We start from the raw sequence: 14,760 nt of genomic DNA, 5'->3' as shown, positions 1-14,760 counted from the left end.
AACTGCCCTTTCCCTAGGGTTCCCCATTCCAGCACTTCACACAGCCCTTAGCTGGAGAGCACCACGCCTGCATGACGTGGGCCCTGACGGTCGACTTTTCCATACCAAACTGGTTCCCGACACATCGGTAGCTGTCCGGCATGGTGACCTTCCACACGGCAATGGTGACCCTCTTCTCCAGAGGGGAATGTGGGTCGCATGCGTGTCCCGTCGTGTGAGGGCAGGGGAGAGCCAGGGACACAGGTCCAGGAAGGTCTCCTTCCTCGTGCAGAAATTCTGGAGCCGCTGTTGGTCATCCCGGCGCTCCATGTCGAGCCGGTCCCACCCGTCAGATCTAGTCTCCAGCGCAAGAAGCGGCGGCGCACAGCGAGGTGCAGCTGGAAGAGCTGCGCGCCCGGACAATCGGCTGGTGGTTGCGTTCCTGCATGGCCAGGAGGGCAGCCTGCAGAAACTGCAGTACCATTGCTAAGGGCCGTTGAGTGCCCAGAGGCAGCTCTAGCTCCACGACTGGCAAGCTAAGGTGTCTGCAAGGGCAACTGCAGCAGTCAGAGCAAAGGCTTTGCTGTCCCTCCAGGAGGTAGGGAAAGGAGAAGAACCCGGGAAATGGCTGTACGGAGGGGGAGGGGGGTCACTTTGCTACCTTCACAGCAGTGTTTTCCAATTTTATTTGGCCACAGAACCCTTTTAAATTTGAAAGAATTTTGCAGAACCCCTAATAACAGTCTTATTTGTGGTCTATGTTTTCAACTTCATATATAAGTAAGGATCATAATAAACACATGCTAAACAAGATCATGAGATCAACATTTAGTTTAATTGCACGTATTTAAAAACAAAAATAACAGTAAGTAATATTTATTAATATTTTTTAACCATAAAATGTTGTTGTAATGGAATTTTCTCACGGAACCCTTATTTTCACTTTGTGGAACCCCGGGGTTCTGCGGAACACCATCTGGGAAACACTGCTCCAGAGGGTCCCTTATCCTGCTTTCCTAGCACAGGACCTAGGTCCATCCCTGGGGCAGATGGTGTTGTCTGCCCAGCCACTGACTGTGTGGGCAGAGGGGGGTGGGATCAAGCCCACCATCCTGTGCTCCCCAGGCAAATCCCTGCCCTATCCCTGAGTTCACTGGAGATCCACTCTGTCTCCCTGCCTTCAGTGGGTCCCTTCTCCTGCCTTCCTAATGTGGGAGCCGGCTCCATCCCTGGGGGGTCTATGTTGGCTGTTTGGCCGCTCCCAGGGTGGGTGGGACTTGGGCCCACCAGCCTGCCCTGGCCAGGTGAAAGGGTCTCAGATAGCTATTTCAAAATAGAGAGTCCACACTGATTGGATGCAGAATTGCATTTAAGGCCACTCAGAACCACTTCAGGCAGGGCATCGAGTCAGCAATTACTGCTGGGAGCTGCTGCTTGAGGCTAAGTGCTTTTCGAAATAAGCATGCAGTGTAAACCTACCCCAAGGGTATGTCTACACTGCAAATTTCATTCAGAAAAAGCTATTCTGGAAGATATCTTCTGGAAAAGCTGATTTTGGAAATAAGCTCCCCTAATGTGGATGTGCTATCTCAGACTAATGTTGAGGCTTCCCGGTAGTGTGGACGCTCTATCTCGATTTAGCGCCCCAGGATGCACTGGAAAGGACTAACTTTAGAATGAGGCGCTATTTTGACATAGCAGCAATGGAGCGTCCACACGCTCACCCTCTGCCAAAAAAGCTTTTTCAGAAGAGGCGTTTTTCTGACATTGGTAAACCTCATTCCACGAGGATTAAGCCCTCCGTTGTTTCAATTTTCTTTTGAAATAACGCAATTGCTGTGTGGATGCTACTGTTGTTCTGCCAGAATAACGTCCCTTATTCCAGAAAAACAGTCCAGTGTAGATACACCCTTGGAGATTTGTGCCCGTCGATCAGCAAATGGCCACGTCTAGACTACATGCCTTTTTCAACAGAGGCTTTTTCTAAAGTATTTTTTGAAAAAGCCTCTATAGAAAAAGAGCATCTAGACAGCATGATGCGGATCAAAAAAATCGATCAGCTTTTTCAAGAAAGCGTGTCCAGACTGCCGGACACTCTTTCGGAAAAAAAAGGCACCCGGAAGTGCTTCTGGCAGGGCATGAGTAAACAAGTGTAGATTGTTGTGTAGATTCTGTTTGTGCCAAGTTCTGTGAGCAGAGGCCTGCCTCTTGCTCACAGCTTAGCTTAAGTTGGCTAATATAAAGCAATGTCCATTGTTAGCTAAGCCTCAGGCTTATGCTACGTGGACTTTTGTTTCAGACCCTCATCTTACTACAAATACTACGCAACCTATTTATAAGTGATCTGGAGAACGTGGTAAACAGTGAAGTGGCAAAATTTGTAGATTACACTAAACTGCTCAAGAGAGTTTAGAAGCTCTTTACCACCTGCTTTGCTCTTACGGAACTCACAAAATTACTTGATTTGGCAACAAAATGGCATGGAGTAATGTACATTGGAAAAAAATAAAATGAAATTATGGGGATTCATTTAGTTATCACCACTCAAGAGAGAGCTTTTGAGTCACCGTGGATAGTTCTCTGAACACATCCTTTCAATGTGCTGCAGCAGTCAAAAAAGCAAACCAAATGTTAGGAATAATTAAAAAGGGATAGAGAATAAGACAGAGAATATCTTATTGCCTCTATAGAAATCCATGGTATGCGCATATTTTGAACACTGCATACAGATGTGGTGGCCTTGTCTCAAAAAAGATACATTGGCATTGGAAAAGGTTCAGAAAATGGCAACAAACATGATTAAGGGTTTGGAACGGGTCCCATATCAAGAGAGATTAAAAAAGCTGGGTGTGACGGGGCACTCGTGCCCCGCACTGGGAGCTTGCCGGGAGGCGCCGGGCGGGGCGACGGGGCACTCGCGCCCCGCACGGAGAGCGCGCCGGGAGGCGCCGAGCAGCCACACCGGGGGGCGGAGAACACGACCCAGCCCGCCGCGGTGGACTCCCGGAACGCGCCGGCAGCCGACGCGGGGAGCGTCGGGAGGCAGCGGGCGCCGCCTAGCAGGGCCCTAGAGGGAGGGGCCGGGGAGGCGCAGGGGTATGACGTCACGGGGGAAGGGTGGCCGGGAGGCGTCGCTCGGGAAGTGACGCAGAGGGGGAAAGGAGCTGGCGGGGGATTTAAACTCGGGGCTGGCACGGTACAAGAGAGGACGGTGGACGGAGCAAGGGGAGGAGAAACGGAGGGAGAGGTGAGGCAGGAGAGGTCGAGGGAAGTGGGCCGGGAGGCCTGGTGGAGTAGGAAGCGGCCCAGGGCAGGGTTGTGGAGCCCGTGAGCGGGTGTGTTTTGGGGCATTCCCCCATCCGCTAGGGAGGGACCACGGGTCCCTGCCTTTAGGGCCCTGGGCCGGGGTTCGGAGAGGGGGCGGGCCCGAACCCCCCTACTCCGCCGGCAGGCCGATCCTGCTCGGGTGTAAACGCGATCTTGCGTAATAAAAAGGGCCAGCGGCCTGGATGGTGGCTACCCAGGCTTAACCCTCTGTGGTCAGATTAACTATTAATGGACTCCGAGGAGTGAACCAGTTTACACTGGGACTTTTCAAATGAGCAAAGAGGAGGCTATCATGACCTCGGGGAGGGGATGAAGGGAAAATCATGACTGATGTAGAACAAGTGAAGAAGGAAAAGTTATGTACTTGTTCCCATAACATAGGAACTAGGGGTCTGTGATGGCTAGGAGGAGTGCTGCTCAGCACCTGGTGACTAACTGGCAAAAAGCCAGAAGAACCAATGGGATACAGTGCTGAAATCTGAATTGTATATAGACACCTTGCCTGCTTTCTTTGTATGTGTGTTAAGCCAGGAGTTGGGAGACAGAACGATTTAAACCTAGACAGGACCACCATGCCTCCAAGGAATTCAGGGGCATGGAAGTGGACTTGAACCATGAAGGAATCGTGAGTAAATAAGGGAAAATGTGTATTTACTCACAATCAGGGTATTTTTTGTTGTTTGGTTAAACTTCTTGGTGTGAATCCATGACTCCACCCCACCTCCCACTCAGCATTTAAGCTACAAAGAGCCATGATTCGTTGTGGTTTTGGTCTGTTCTTTTCTCAGTTGCTCTGTAACACCGAGCAACCAAGTATTCTTGATCAAGTATATCTTTTTGTTTTGTTAATAAAAACCACCTTTTTTACGATGACAATTTGATTCTTGTGTCCTGGAAGGTAACAGGAGATCTGCGGGTGCATGCCTACGACTGAGGTCAGCTACCAGAGACTGCAGTTTGTTGGTTTTTTTCTAAGCTCTCTTGTGGTAAAAGAGCTTGGGGGTACCCCTCTGGAAGAAGCCCAAGAGCTTTCTTCCTGGGTTCAAGAAGAAAGGGGTTTATTTTGTTTCACTTGGTGGTGTCAGCTACCTCCCAAGGCCAGGGAATCTGTGACCTTGAGGAGCTTTTAAGCAGAAGCCTATAGAGCAGTGGTCTCCAAACTTTTTATACCCAAGATCACTTTTTAAATGTCAGGGTAAGCCAAGATCTGCCCCATCCATTCCCCAAGACCCCACCTTTCCTGGAGGCCCCTCCCTCTCCATTCCCCTTTTCTCCATCATTTGCTGTCCCCAGCCCTATATCACTTTCACTGGGTGAGAAAGGAGGTGTGGGCTCTGGGGTCGGAATGAGGGACTTGGGTGCAGGAAGGAATGAGAGATGCAAGCTCTGGGAGGGAATTTGGGTGCAGGAGGAGGCAGAGAAGGGGCTGCTGGCTCAGGGAGGGGGCTCCCAGCTTGGGAGGGGGATGCAGGAGTTTGGGTTGCGATGTATGAGGGGCTCAGGGCAGGAGGGGTTGGGAATATGATGGGCTCAGGGCACAGGTTTGCAGTGTGTGGATGGTGCAGGAGTGTTTTGGCAGAAGACGCGGGAGGTGGGGGTGCAGGAGTTTGGGGATGTGAGGGGCTCAGGTCAGGGGGCTCAGGTACATGATGGGCTCAGGGTTGAGGTCTGTGGGGTCTGTGTGCAGCAGTGTTATGATGCAGCCACGAACACTGCAAAAGCTACTATCTTGCTCTCAGCCAGTTAAAAGGAAGGCACATATGAAGAATTCTTAGCTATCACATTAGAAGGATGTCCAGGCAATTTCCAAAACAGTCACCCTGCAGAGCCGACTTTGATCCTTTCACCAGTCCTCAAACCACCAGGCTCCGTATCCCAGCAGGGAGTTCTTCTTCTCGCTTGCTACCGAACCCAGCAAAGGGCGGGGGAGGGGGAAAACAAAACAAACGAACAACTTAGCGTTTCAGGCCGCAAGGACGCGGCACCGCTTCTCCTCCTCTTTAACACACCGCAGCCTCCCACCATCGGCCACCCCCTCCCGCTGCCACTCCAGGAACGCGGAGAGAACGGAGGCCTTGAATATTTATCCACGCTCTGTTGAACCGCCTACTGCCCCATCACCAGTCCCCAAGCCACCAGGCTCCGTGCCCCAGCAGGAAGCTCTCTGCCTCAGAAGAAACATACTGCCAGGACGCTTGAAGATTTCAAAGCACACACCTCTTACTCACACAGAGCCATGGGAAGGCCGAACGCTGAGGACCCTTCACGTGTTCCGAGAATCACGTCCAGGCAGCTCAAGTCCATCTCGGACGGTATCTTCTCAGCCCACGGCCCCGCACTGATTCCTCTGCAAGGGTGGCCGAAAAAGCCCAGCGTTAGCTCTCACTCACTAAGGTCTGTGGCTGTGGGAATTCCATCCTTTAGCCCTTTCCCCTCCTCTCGCCTATGTATCGGGTCCTCTACAAGAACACTGAGTCAGTCAGCCATGACGCACCACCGCTCTCCCTTGCGCGACTGGCGTACCTGCAGTATTCTCGTTGCCTCCTGAGCCCTTAACCCTTGGAGATGCTCACCTGGAATGCCTGCAAGTGTGCTGTACAAGGACATGGCAGAAGCAGAGCAAGGACAAAGACACAGACAGAAACAGACAGACAGAACGTATTGGCCAATACGAAAGAGCAACAAGAGAGAAACACATAAGAGGCAGCCAGAAACCTTACAACCTTGCGTCTTCCTCCTCGAGCCAAGCGTCTGCTGAGAAGGACACCGTGTTCCAGAGAAACCAGCACCCCTGAGAAACGGAAGACCTGTTTCTCCCACTACCAAGGAAGCACCTTGGGAACCTCCGCTCGGACTCGCTGTCTAAGCAAACGTGACTTCCCTTCCTAAACCCGAGTGGGCCGTAAGCTGAGAGATTTCCAGACCCGACACTTATCTCCCTGTCAGCGATGGCTGCTCCGCTCCCAGCCGGACGGTTCTCGCCTCGCTTCGACCAAGCTCCCGAGCTCGCTGTTCTCGTTTACGTTCCATCCTCAGATGGGAGGACACCGGGAGGGTTGACTTCTTATCGCTCGCTACCGAACACAGCAGAGGGGAAAAAAACAAACAAACAACTTAACTTTTCAGTTCGCAAGGACGCGGCATCGCTTCTCCTCCCACCATCGCACCGCTGCCTCCCACCATCGGTCACCCCCTCCCGCTGCCACTCCAGGAACGCGGAGAGAAAGGAGGCCTTGAATCTCTATCAACACTCCGTTGAAACGACTACTGTCCCTTCACCAGCCCCTAGGCCACCAGGCTCCGTGCCCCAGCAGGAAGCTGTCTGCCTCAGAAGAAACCGACTGCCAGGACGGTCGAAGATTTCAAAGCACGCATCTCTTACTCACACAGAGCCACGGGAAGGACGTACGCTGAGGACCCTTCACGTTTCCCGAGAATCACGTCCAGGCAGCTCTAGTGCATCTCGGACCGTTTCTTCTCTGTCCGTGGCCCCGCATTCAGTTCTCTGCAAGCGCGCCAGAAAAAGACCAGCGTCAGCTCTCACTCGCTAAGGTCTGTGGCTGCGGGAATTCTATCCTTTAGCCCTTTCCCCCTCTCCCCTCTGTATCGGGCCCACTACAAGTACACTGAGTCAGTCAGCCACGACACAGCACCGCTCTACCTTGCGCGACTGGCGTACCTGCATAATTCCCGTTGGCTGCCGAGCCCTTGGCCCGTGGAAATGCTCACCTGGAATGCCTGCAAGTGTCCTGTAGAAGGACACGGCAGAAGCAGAGCAAGGAGAAAGACACAGACAGAAACAGACATACAGAACGTATTGGCCAATACGAGAGAGCAACAAGAGAGAAACACATAAGAGGCAGCCAGAAACCTTACCACCTTGCGTCTTCCTCCTCGAGCCAAGCGTCTGCTGAGAAGGACACCGTGTTCCAGAGAAACCAGCATCCCTGACAAACGGGAGCCCTGACAAACGGGAGCTACCAAGGAAGCACCTCGGGAACCTCCGCTCGGACTGGCTGTCTAATCAAACGTGACTTCCCTTCCTAGACCCGAGTGGGCCGTAAGCCGAGAGATTTCCAGACCCGACACTTATCTCCGTGACTAATCTCCCTTAGCATTTCATAGTCACTATCTCTGTCCTGATCAGGTGGTTGTTAATATATCCCTAATGCTATCAGCATCAGGCACTTTCTCTGCCACTGCAGGAATACAACTAGAAAGGAGCCCGTTGAACCTACATCCAAAACAGTCACTATGTAGAGCCGAATACGGCCCCTTCTCCAGCCTCAATACCACAGGGCTCTATGCCCAAGCAGGAAGCTAGAAGTCTGTGAAGAAGCCTACTGCCAGTACAGAAGAGGAATTCAAAGCACTCCTTGCTTACTCACACACAGCGATGTGAAGGCCAAAGGTGAGGATCATTCAGAACCATGCCCAACCTGCTCAAGTCCATCTCTGCCAATTTCCTCGCTGGCCGTGGCCCCTGAATAGATTCCTCTGCAAGCGCACCAGAAAAAGCCCAGCATGAGCTGTCGCTACACTAAGCTCTATTGCTAGGCAAATATCCCTTGATCCCTGCCCCCCTCTACTATCTATATGGGTCCCACTTCATGAACACTCAGGGCAGGGTCGAGGAGTGTTTGAGGCACAGCACCACTCCCACATCCTCTATCTTGCGCCTTTTATGTGCCACCATAATTCCTGTTGGCTCCCGACACTTAACCTGTGGGGATGCACACCTAGAATGCCTGCGAGGGTTCTGTAGAAGGAGACAACAGAAACAGAGAAGGACAAAGACACAGACAGAGACAGAAAGACAGAACTTGCTGGCCAACACAACAGAATGAGGAGAGAGAAACACGTGGGAGGAAGGCAAACAACTCACCACTGAGCATCATCATCCTCAATCCAGGTCTCTGCTAAGGTGGACACACTGTTCCCCAAAGAAATGAGCAGCACCTACAAATGGAAACCCCGTTTCTCTCATAACCAAAGTTGCTAGTCGGGAACCTCAGCTAGGGCTGGCTTCCTAAGCAAACAGCACGTCACTACCTGCATCCAGGTGGGCCATAAGCTCAGATTTCTCTAAATTAAACACTTATCTCAGTGACAGCGGTGGTAGCTCTGCTCTCAACTGGACAGTTCTTGCCTCCCATTCATCATTCTCCCAACCTTACTGCTCTCATTCATGCTGTCTTTCCTTCGCGTGATGGGAAGAGACTCGAATGGTTGACTTCTTATGCCTTGATATTGAAGTCAGCACAAGGGGGAAAGAACAAACAAGTTAGCAGCTCAGTCAGCAATGGTGCATAACCTCTTCTTCTCGCATATAAGATATAACAGACTCCTACCACCAGCCATGCCCTTTCATGGCCACTGCAGGAATACAGCTAGAGTAGAAAGGTATCCAAATTAGTAACGCTAGAGTAGACTACATTGAGCTGTCCCAAAACAGTGCCTCTACAGAGTAGACTACTGTCCCTTTCCCAGCCTCAATGCCACAGGGCCCCATGCCATAAAAGAAGCTCATGGCCTGTGAAGAAATCTACTGCCAGATGTGCCCTACTTTTTTGTGGTTCCTGAGACCACCTCTGTGGGGAATGCATGCCAAGCAAACTCCCCCCTGTTCTGTGGAGGGAGACAGCAGGACAGGAAAGGGGAGAGTCTTAGCTGGGCTGAACAATGGAGACGTTCAATAAGCAATTTAGGTTCCCCACATAAATATGTCTATCTTGAATTTATGGTATTGGCGGCTATATTGTTGCGTGGAGGGATCTAAGTACACAAGGGCACTGAGGGATTGGGGTGATTTAGAGGCCCCATGATGAAGGGCAGGGTGGAGGAGTGTTTGAGGACCCCACATTGGCAGGGAAGGTGAACTTGGCAAGGGGGAACAAGAATTGGGGAGTGTTGGGGGTTAAGGGATCCCATGAATGGAGGGATCCACTAGAGGCAGATTAGGGAAGGATATGGCAGGCTGGAGGATGTCCGGGAGGAAGAGGAGGACTGACGGGGGAAGTTCAGGGTGCTAGGAACAGAATGAATAAAGGAGGCTGACAGGTCCCATGGCTGGTAGGATAGGAGCGTGGGAGGAGGGACTGTGGGTTGGGAAAGAAGCAAATTAGACCAAGGGGGTCCTACGAACAGGGGAAACGTAGGGACAGAGCTAGGGTGCAGGTTAAGGTGAGCTGGGGGATGTCGTAGGGAGGAAAAGGGCTGATGGGTGCATGGACTGGGGGTGCAGGTGGGGCTGGGTGTTGTGGAGAGGAAGGGAAACCGAGGGGCCCCTGGGATAAGAGTATGCACTGGAGGGAAGGACACTGATGTGGGTGCAGGCGGGACTGGGGGTTATTAGAAATGGACTGGAGAAGAGGGGGGGATTGGGATGCAGGCTGGGCTGGGGTTGGCTAAGGAAGGGAGGGGTCGGATGGAGCCAGCCTGTGATGCAGTTTGTGGGCAGGGCTGGGCTGTCATGCTGGGTGGGGTGGGGGCTGCAACACACTAGTGATGTCGGACCCGAGGAACCAGCATTGTCAAAACTACAACTCCCGGCATGCATCGCTCATGCAGGGAGTGACTCACGCACAATGAGACCAAGCCCCTAGCGACCCAGGCTTGGCATCCAGACTGCTGATGTCACGTCCTCTTCCGCCACCCCCTTGTCATAGCCTGGAATGGCAAAAACCTCCCCCCGCAGACTGTTACTGGAGAGGGCCCCCAAACTGCCCCCCCGAGGATGTTCAGCCCCCTCACCGCCGCGACGTGGGGCCGTGCTGTGCGGAGCTCCCCGGGCGCCTAAGGGCTGAGACCCAGGCGGGGCAGGGCGCGCAGAACCGGAGCCTTCACGCTAGGGGCAGGCTCGGCGCTGGCAGCATCAGGCTCTGATCCTGGCTGCGCCTTGCGCTTCTTCGACCTTCCTCCCATGGCGGCACTGCCCGCCCAGCGCCGCGTGCGCGGCCACACCCTGCCGCGCGGAGCCCCACGACGCCCATGGTGCCATGCGGCTGCAGGGGCTGACGGGATACAGGCCCAGAGGCACTACAACTCCCATGGTGCCGTGCGGCTGCAGGGGCTGACGGGATACCGGCCCAGCGGCACTACAACTCCCACGGTGCCGTGGGGGTCGCAGTGGCTGACGGGATACAGGCCCAGCGGCACTACAACTCCCATGGTGCCGTGCGGCTGCAAGGGCTGACGGGATACAGGCCCAGCGGCACTACAACTCCCATGGTGCCGTGCGGCTGCAAGGGCTGACGGGATACAGGCCCAGCGGCACTACAACTCCCACGGTGCCGTGCGGCTGCAGGGGCTGACGGGATACAGGCCCAGCGGCACTACAACTCCCACGGTGCCGTGCGGCTGCAAGGGCTGACGGGATACAGGCCCAGCGGCACTACAACTCCCACGGTGCCGTGCGGCTGCAGGGGCTGACGGGATACAGGCCCAGCGGCACTACAACTCCCACGGTGCCGTGCGGCTGCAGGGGCTGACGGGATACAGGCCCAGCGGCACTACAACTCCCACGGTGCCGTGCGGCTGCAGGGGCTGACGGGATACAGGCCCAGCGGCACTACAACTCCCACGGTGCCGTGCGGCTGCAGGGGCTGACGGGATACAGGCCCAGCGGCACTACAACTCCCACGGTGCCGTTCGGCTGCAGGGGCTGACGGGATACAGGCCCAGCGGCACTACAACTCCCACGGTGCCGTTCGGCTGCAGGGGCTGACGGGATACAGGCCCAGCGGCACTACAACTCCCACGGTGCCGTGCGCCTGCAGAGGCTGACGGGATACAGGCCCAGCGGCACTACAACTCCCACGGTGCCGTGCGGCTGCAGGGGCTGACGGGATACAGGCCCAGCGGCACTACAACTCCCACGGTGCCGTGCGGCTGCAGGGGCTGAAGCGATACAGGCCCAGCGGCACTACAACTCCCACGGTGCTGTTCGGCTGCAGGGGCTGACGGGATACAGGCCCAGCGGCACTACAACTCCCACGGTGCCGTGCGGCTGCAGGGGCTGACGGGATACAGGCCCGGCGGCACTACAACTCCCACGGTGCCATGCGGCTGCAGGGGCTGACGGGATAGAGGCCCAGCGGCACTACAACTCCCATGGTGCCGTGCGGCTGCAGAGGCTGACGGGATACAGGCCCAGCGGCACTACAACTCCCACGGTGCCATGCGGCTGCAGGGGCTGACGGGATAGAGGCCCAGCGGCACTACAACTCCCATGGTGCCGTGCGGCTGCAGGGGCTGACGGGATACAGGCCCAGCGGCACTACAACTCCCCTGGTGCCATGGGGGCTGCAGGAGCTGACGGGATACAGGCCCAGCGGCACTACAACTCCCATGGTGCCGTGCGGCTGCAGGGGCTGACGGGATACAGGCCCAGCGGCACTACAACTCCCACGGTGCCGTGCGGCTACAGGGGCTGACGGGATACAGGCCCAGCGGCACTACAAATCCCACGGTGCTGTGCGGCTGCAGGGGCTGACGGGATACAGGCCCAGCGGCACTACAACTCCCATGGTGCCGTGCGGCTACAGGGGCTGACGGGATACAGGCCCAGCGGCACTACAACTCCCATGGTGCCGTGCGGCTGCAAGGGCTGACGGGGATACAGGCCCAGCGGCACTACAACTCCCATGGTGCCGTGCGGCTGCAGAGGCTGACGGGATACAGGCCCAGTGGCACTACAACTCCCATGGTGCCATTTGGACTCTGCATGAAGGCAGTGCACTATCTGGTCCTTCCTCCCACCATCAGCCCTGCTAGTGCCCTGCAAAATTGACTCTCAGCCCCTGTGTATTGGTGAGTGATTAATCCTCTGACAGTAATCTCATGGGAGTGACATTACACCATATTCTTTATGGAAAATAACTTCCACAAAGTTTACTGAGTACAATTTTCCTAGTTGCATGACTAGGTCATAAGTCAGGAATATTGACTAATGTCTCTTATTTCAGCTATGCTGTTTTGGGTGATGGCCACTGCTAACCTTTCAGGTGCAACAATGGAAAAGCCAGACGGGGCTGATAGCCCATCAGCAAGGATAATGAATCGTGAAAAGGTTTGGACTTCTGTAGACACTCCATACTGCCACTGACTCATGGATAATGCTACAATCAGGTGATCTAGTCACCTGACACTAACCTGCATCTTAGACTGCTGACCTCTTCCACTGGAAGGTGGGGGGAATTGAACAAGTGATTACTGCCTTCTGGAAATCCTATGGAAGGGTGGGGAGCAAAACAATCAGGGTCTTCACTTTGCTTCTCCCCCACCTCCCCACGCAAAGAGATACTTGAAATCACCTGGAGAGACAAAAGAGACAAACTGAGGGAGTAGTGGGAAAGGCTGCTGGACACAAACTGAAAAGATACCCTGAGCCTGTGAAGGAATCTATTTAAAACAGCATCTAGGGTGGGGAATTATTTCTTGTAACCAATTTGTGTAGTGAATCCAGCTTAGTTTGCATGCTTTGTATTATTTTGGTTGTAACCTGCTGTGTTCTGTTTGCTTTTTCTTGAACCACTTAAATACACCTTTGGAGCTAACAAACTTATTTCTGGTGTGCGATAGAACCCCATTTATATAATTTCTAACTGGAAAGAGGGGGCAGGAAGTTGGCATACTTTCCTCCACACACAGAGGCAAATTTCATATAATGTTAGGTTTGCACACCCAAGGCAGGTGAACACCTGGGGCTGGGGCAAGTCCCTTAAGATGAGTCTTCCTAGAGCTGATCTCAGTGTCTATACAAGGGGTGGGCAATAATTTTTGATGGGGGGGGGCAACTCCAAGGTTTTGGAAAGAGGTCGAGAGCTGCACTCTTCCATGATATTAATGGAGGAAATGCAGAGTCTGTGAAGGAGGTTGGGTGCAAAAGAGAGACTGGGGTGCAGGAGGGAGACTGGAGTCTGGGAGGGAGTTTGAGTGAAGGAGGCAGTTGTGACTAGGGCAAGGGACTGGAGTGCAGGGGTTTGGGATGTAACCTAAGGTAGGAGGGTATTGTGATTGAGAGGGGGTATGGGTGGCAGAGAGGGACAGAGGGTTTGGGTATGTTGAGGGGGGGTGGGAAAGGGCTGGGGTGCCAGAAGTAGGCTGTGGCCAAGAGACTTACCTGCCAGCTGCCAAACTTAGCCTGTAGCGCTAAGGCTTGCAGAGTTTAAAACCTTTCCCAGACAGACTGCTTGCTTACCTGGCCATGTGCTTCATTGAATAACTAGAGAAGGGGCGTGGTTCTTTTTGGCTGTCTGTTATTCCAACAAGCAGCTCCCATTGGCTGGTTTCTGGCCAGAAACTGACCAGTGGGATTGTGTTGGGTGCAGAGCAGCTCCTGAAACTTCCCCCTCCCCTCCAGTTTTAAAACAGAAATGGAGCCCTGCAGACATGTGTCTGCACAGCGCACAGGGCTGCGGGGCAAGTAGGGGAGCCTGCCTGGGGCTCCCTGCTGCCTCCGTAGGCCAGATCTGGTGGTTTCGTAAGCCGCATCCAGCCTGCGAGCTGCATCCAGCCCGTGGGCCGTATTTAGGGTTACCAGATGGTTTAACTAAAAATACCGAACGCCCCTCTACCCCCCCAAAAAAAACACCAGGGAAAATATTGTTGAGGGGAAAAAAAAGGGGGAGAGAGGGAACCAAAGTTGTTGAGGAAAAAAAACCAAGGACCCCGAGAGTTACTAAGCAAAAAACAAAACAAAACAAAAATATATATATAATATATATATTTTTAAAATAGCATGGCCCCTTTAACAAATGCTTTTGAGGCTTTTTAGCCCTAACAGGCTGCTGGTGGCCACTGGCCGCCCTCCACCATCTCGTCTTCCTGCTCCAGCCCAGACAGCTCCCCTGCGGAACCAGGTAAGCACCCGGTATTTTCGCCTTCTGGCCAGGAAAAAAATCAGAAAATACCGGACATTTTAGGTGTCCGGTATTTTCTGAATTTTTTTACCAGACAGGCGGCAAAAATACTGGATTGTCCGAACCTTAGCTGTACTTTGGCCAGACCTGGTCTATACATTTCTGCAGTTGGGTGTGGCCATGCCAGGGTGCTTGGCTGCTCCTTGAGAGTTTCTGTCCAGAGGCTCTTGGAGATAGTTTATTGCTCATCCGCCCTGGCAGTCACTTCTCCCCAGTTGGTCCCAATAGGCTCTCTCCACTGCATTTTCTATCAGGTTCTTACTGGTCATTATCTCCACCGTACCTCGGTGCAGCCATCTGTTCAAACATCTTTTCAGTCCTAAAACAGTCTTGGCACCATCCCTCAGTTGTGCAATCCTTTTAAAAATGTATCCCCCTAACACACTGGTGTCTGAAACCAGACCACTTCATGGGAGGGTGTGGAAGTGACAGCCAATTCAGCTCCAGCCATGGCATCCAGGTGGGCTAGAGGGGATACAGCCATATTGTTCCCATCCTGCCTATCAGCTGCTTCTAGGGAGAGAGTTCCCTT

At 53.7% G+C, this 14,760-nt stretch overlaps 1 long non-coding RNA gene across 1 annotated transcript; it reads right to left on the bottom strand.

Moving 5' to 3' along the window:
• Positions 1-843: 843 nt before the first annotated feature.
• Positions 844-12,975, bottom strand: LOC142825934 (uncharacterized). Its single transcript, XR_012900247.1, has 3 exons — positions 12,460-12,975; positions 5,524-8,542; positions 844-5,208 (listed from the first exon to the last, which is right to left on the bottom strand). It is a non-coding gene; the product is annotated as an uncharacterized LOC142825934 (long non-coding RNA).
• Between the last annotated feature and the right edge of the window lie 1,785 nt (positions 12,976-14,760).

Source organism: Pelodiscus sinensis, unplaced genomic scaffold (assembly GCF_049634645.1).
Source record: "Pelodiscus sinensis isolate JC-2024 unplaced genomic scaffold, ASM4963464v1 ctg48, whole genome shotgun sequence".
Lineage (NCBI taxonomy): Eukaryota > Metazoa > Chordata > Testudines > Trionychidae > Pelodiscus > Pelodiscus sinensis.
The sequence above is the reverse complement of the archived record's forward strand: the minus strand, read 5'-3'. Positions and strand labels throughout refer to the sequence as shown.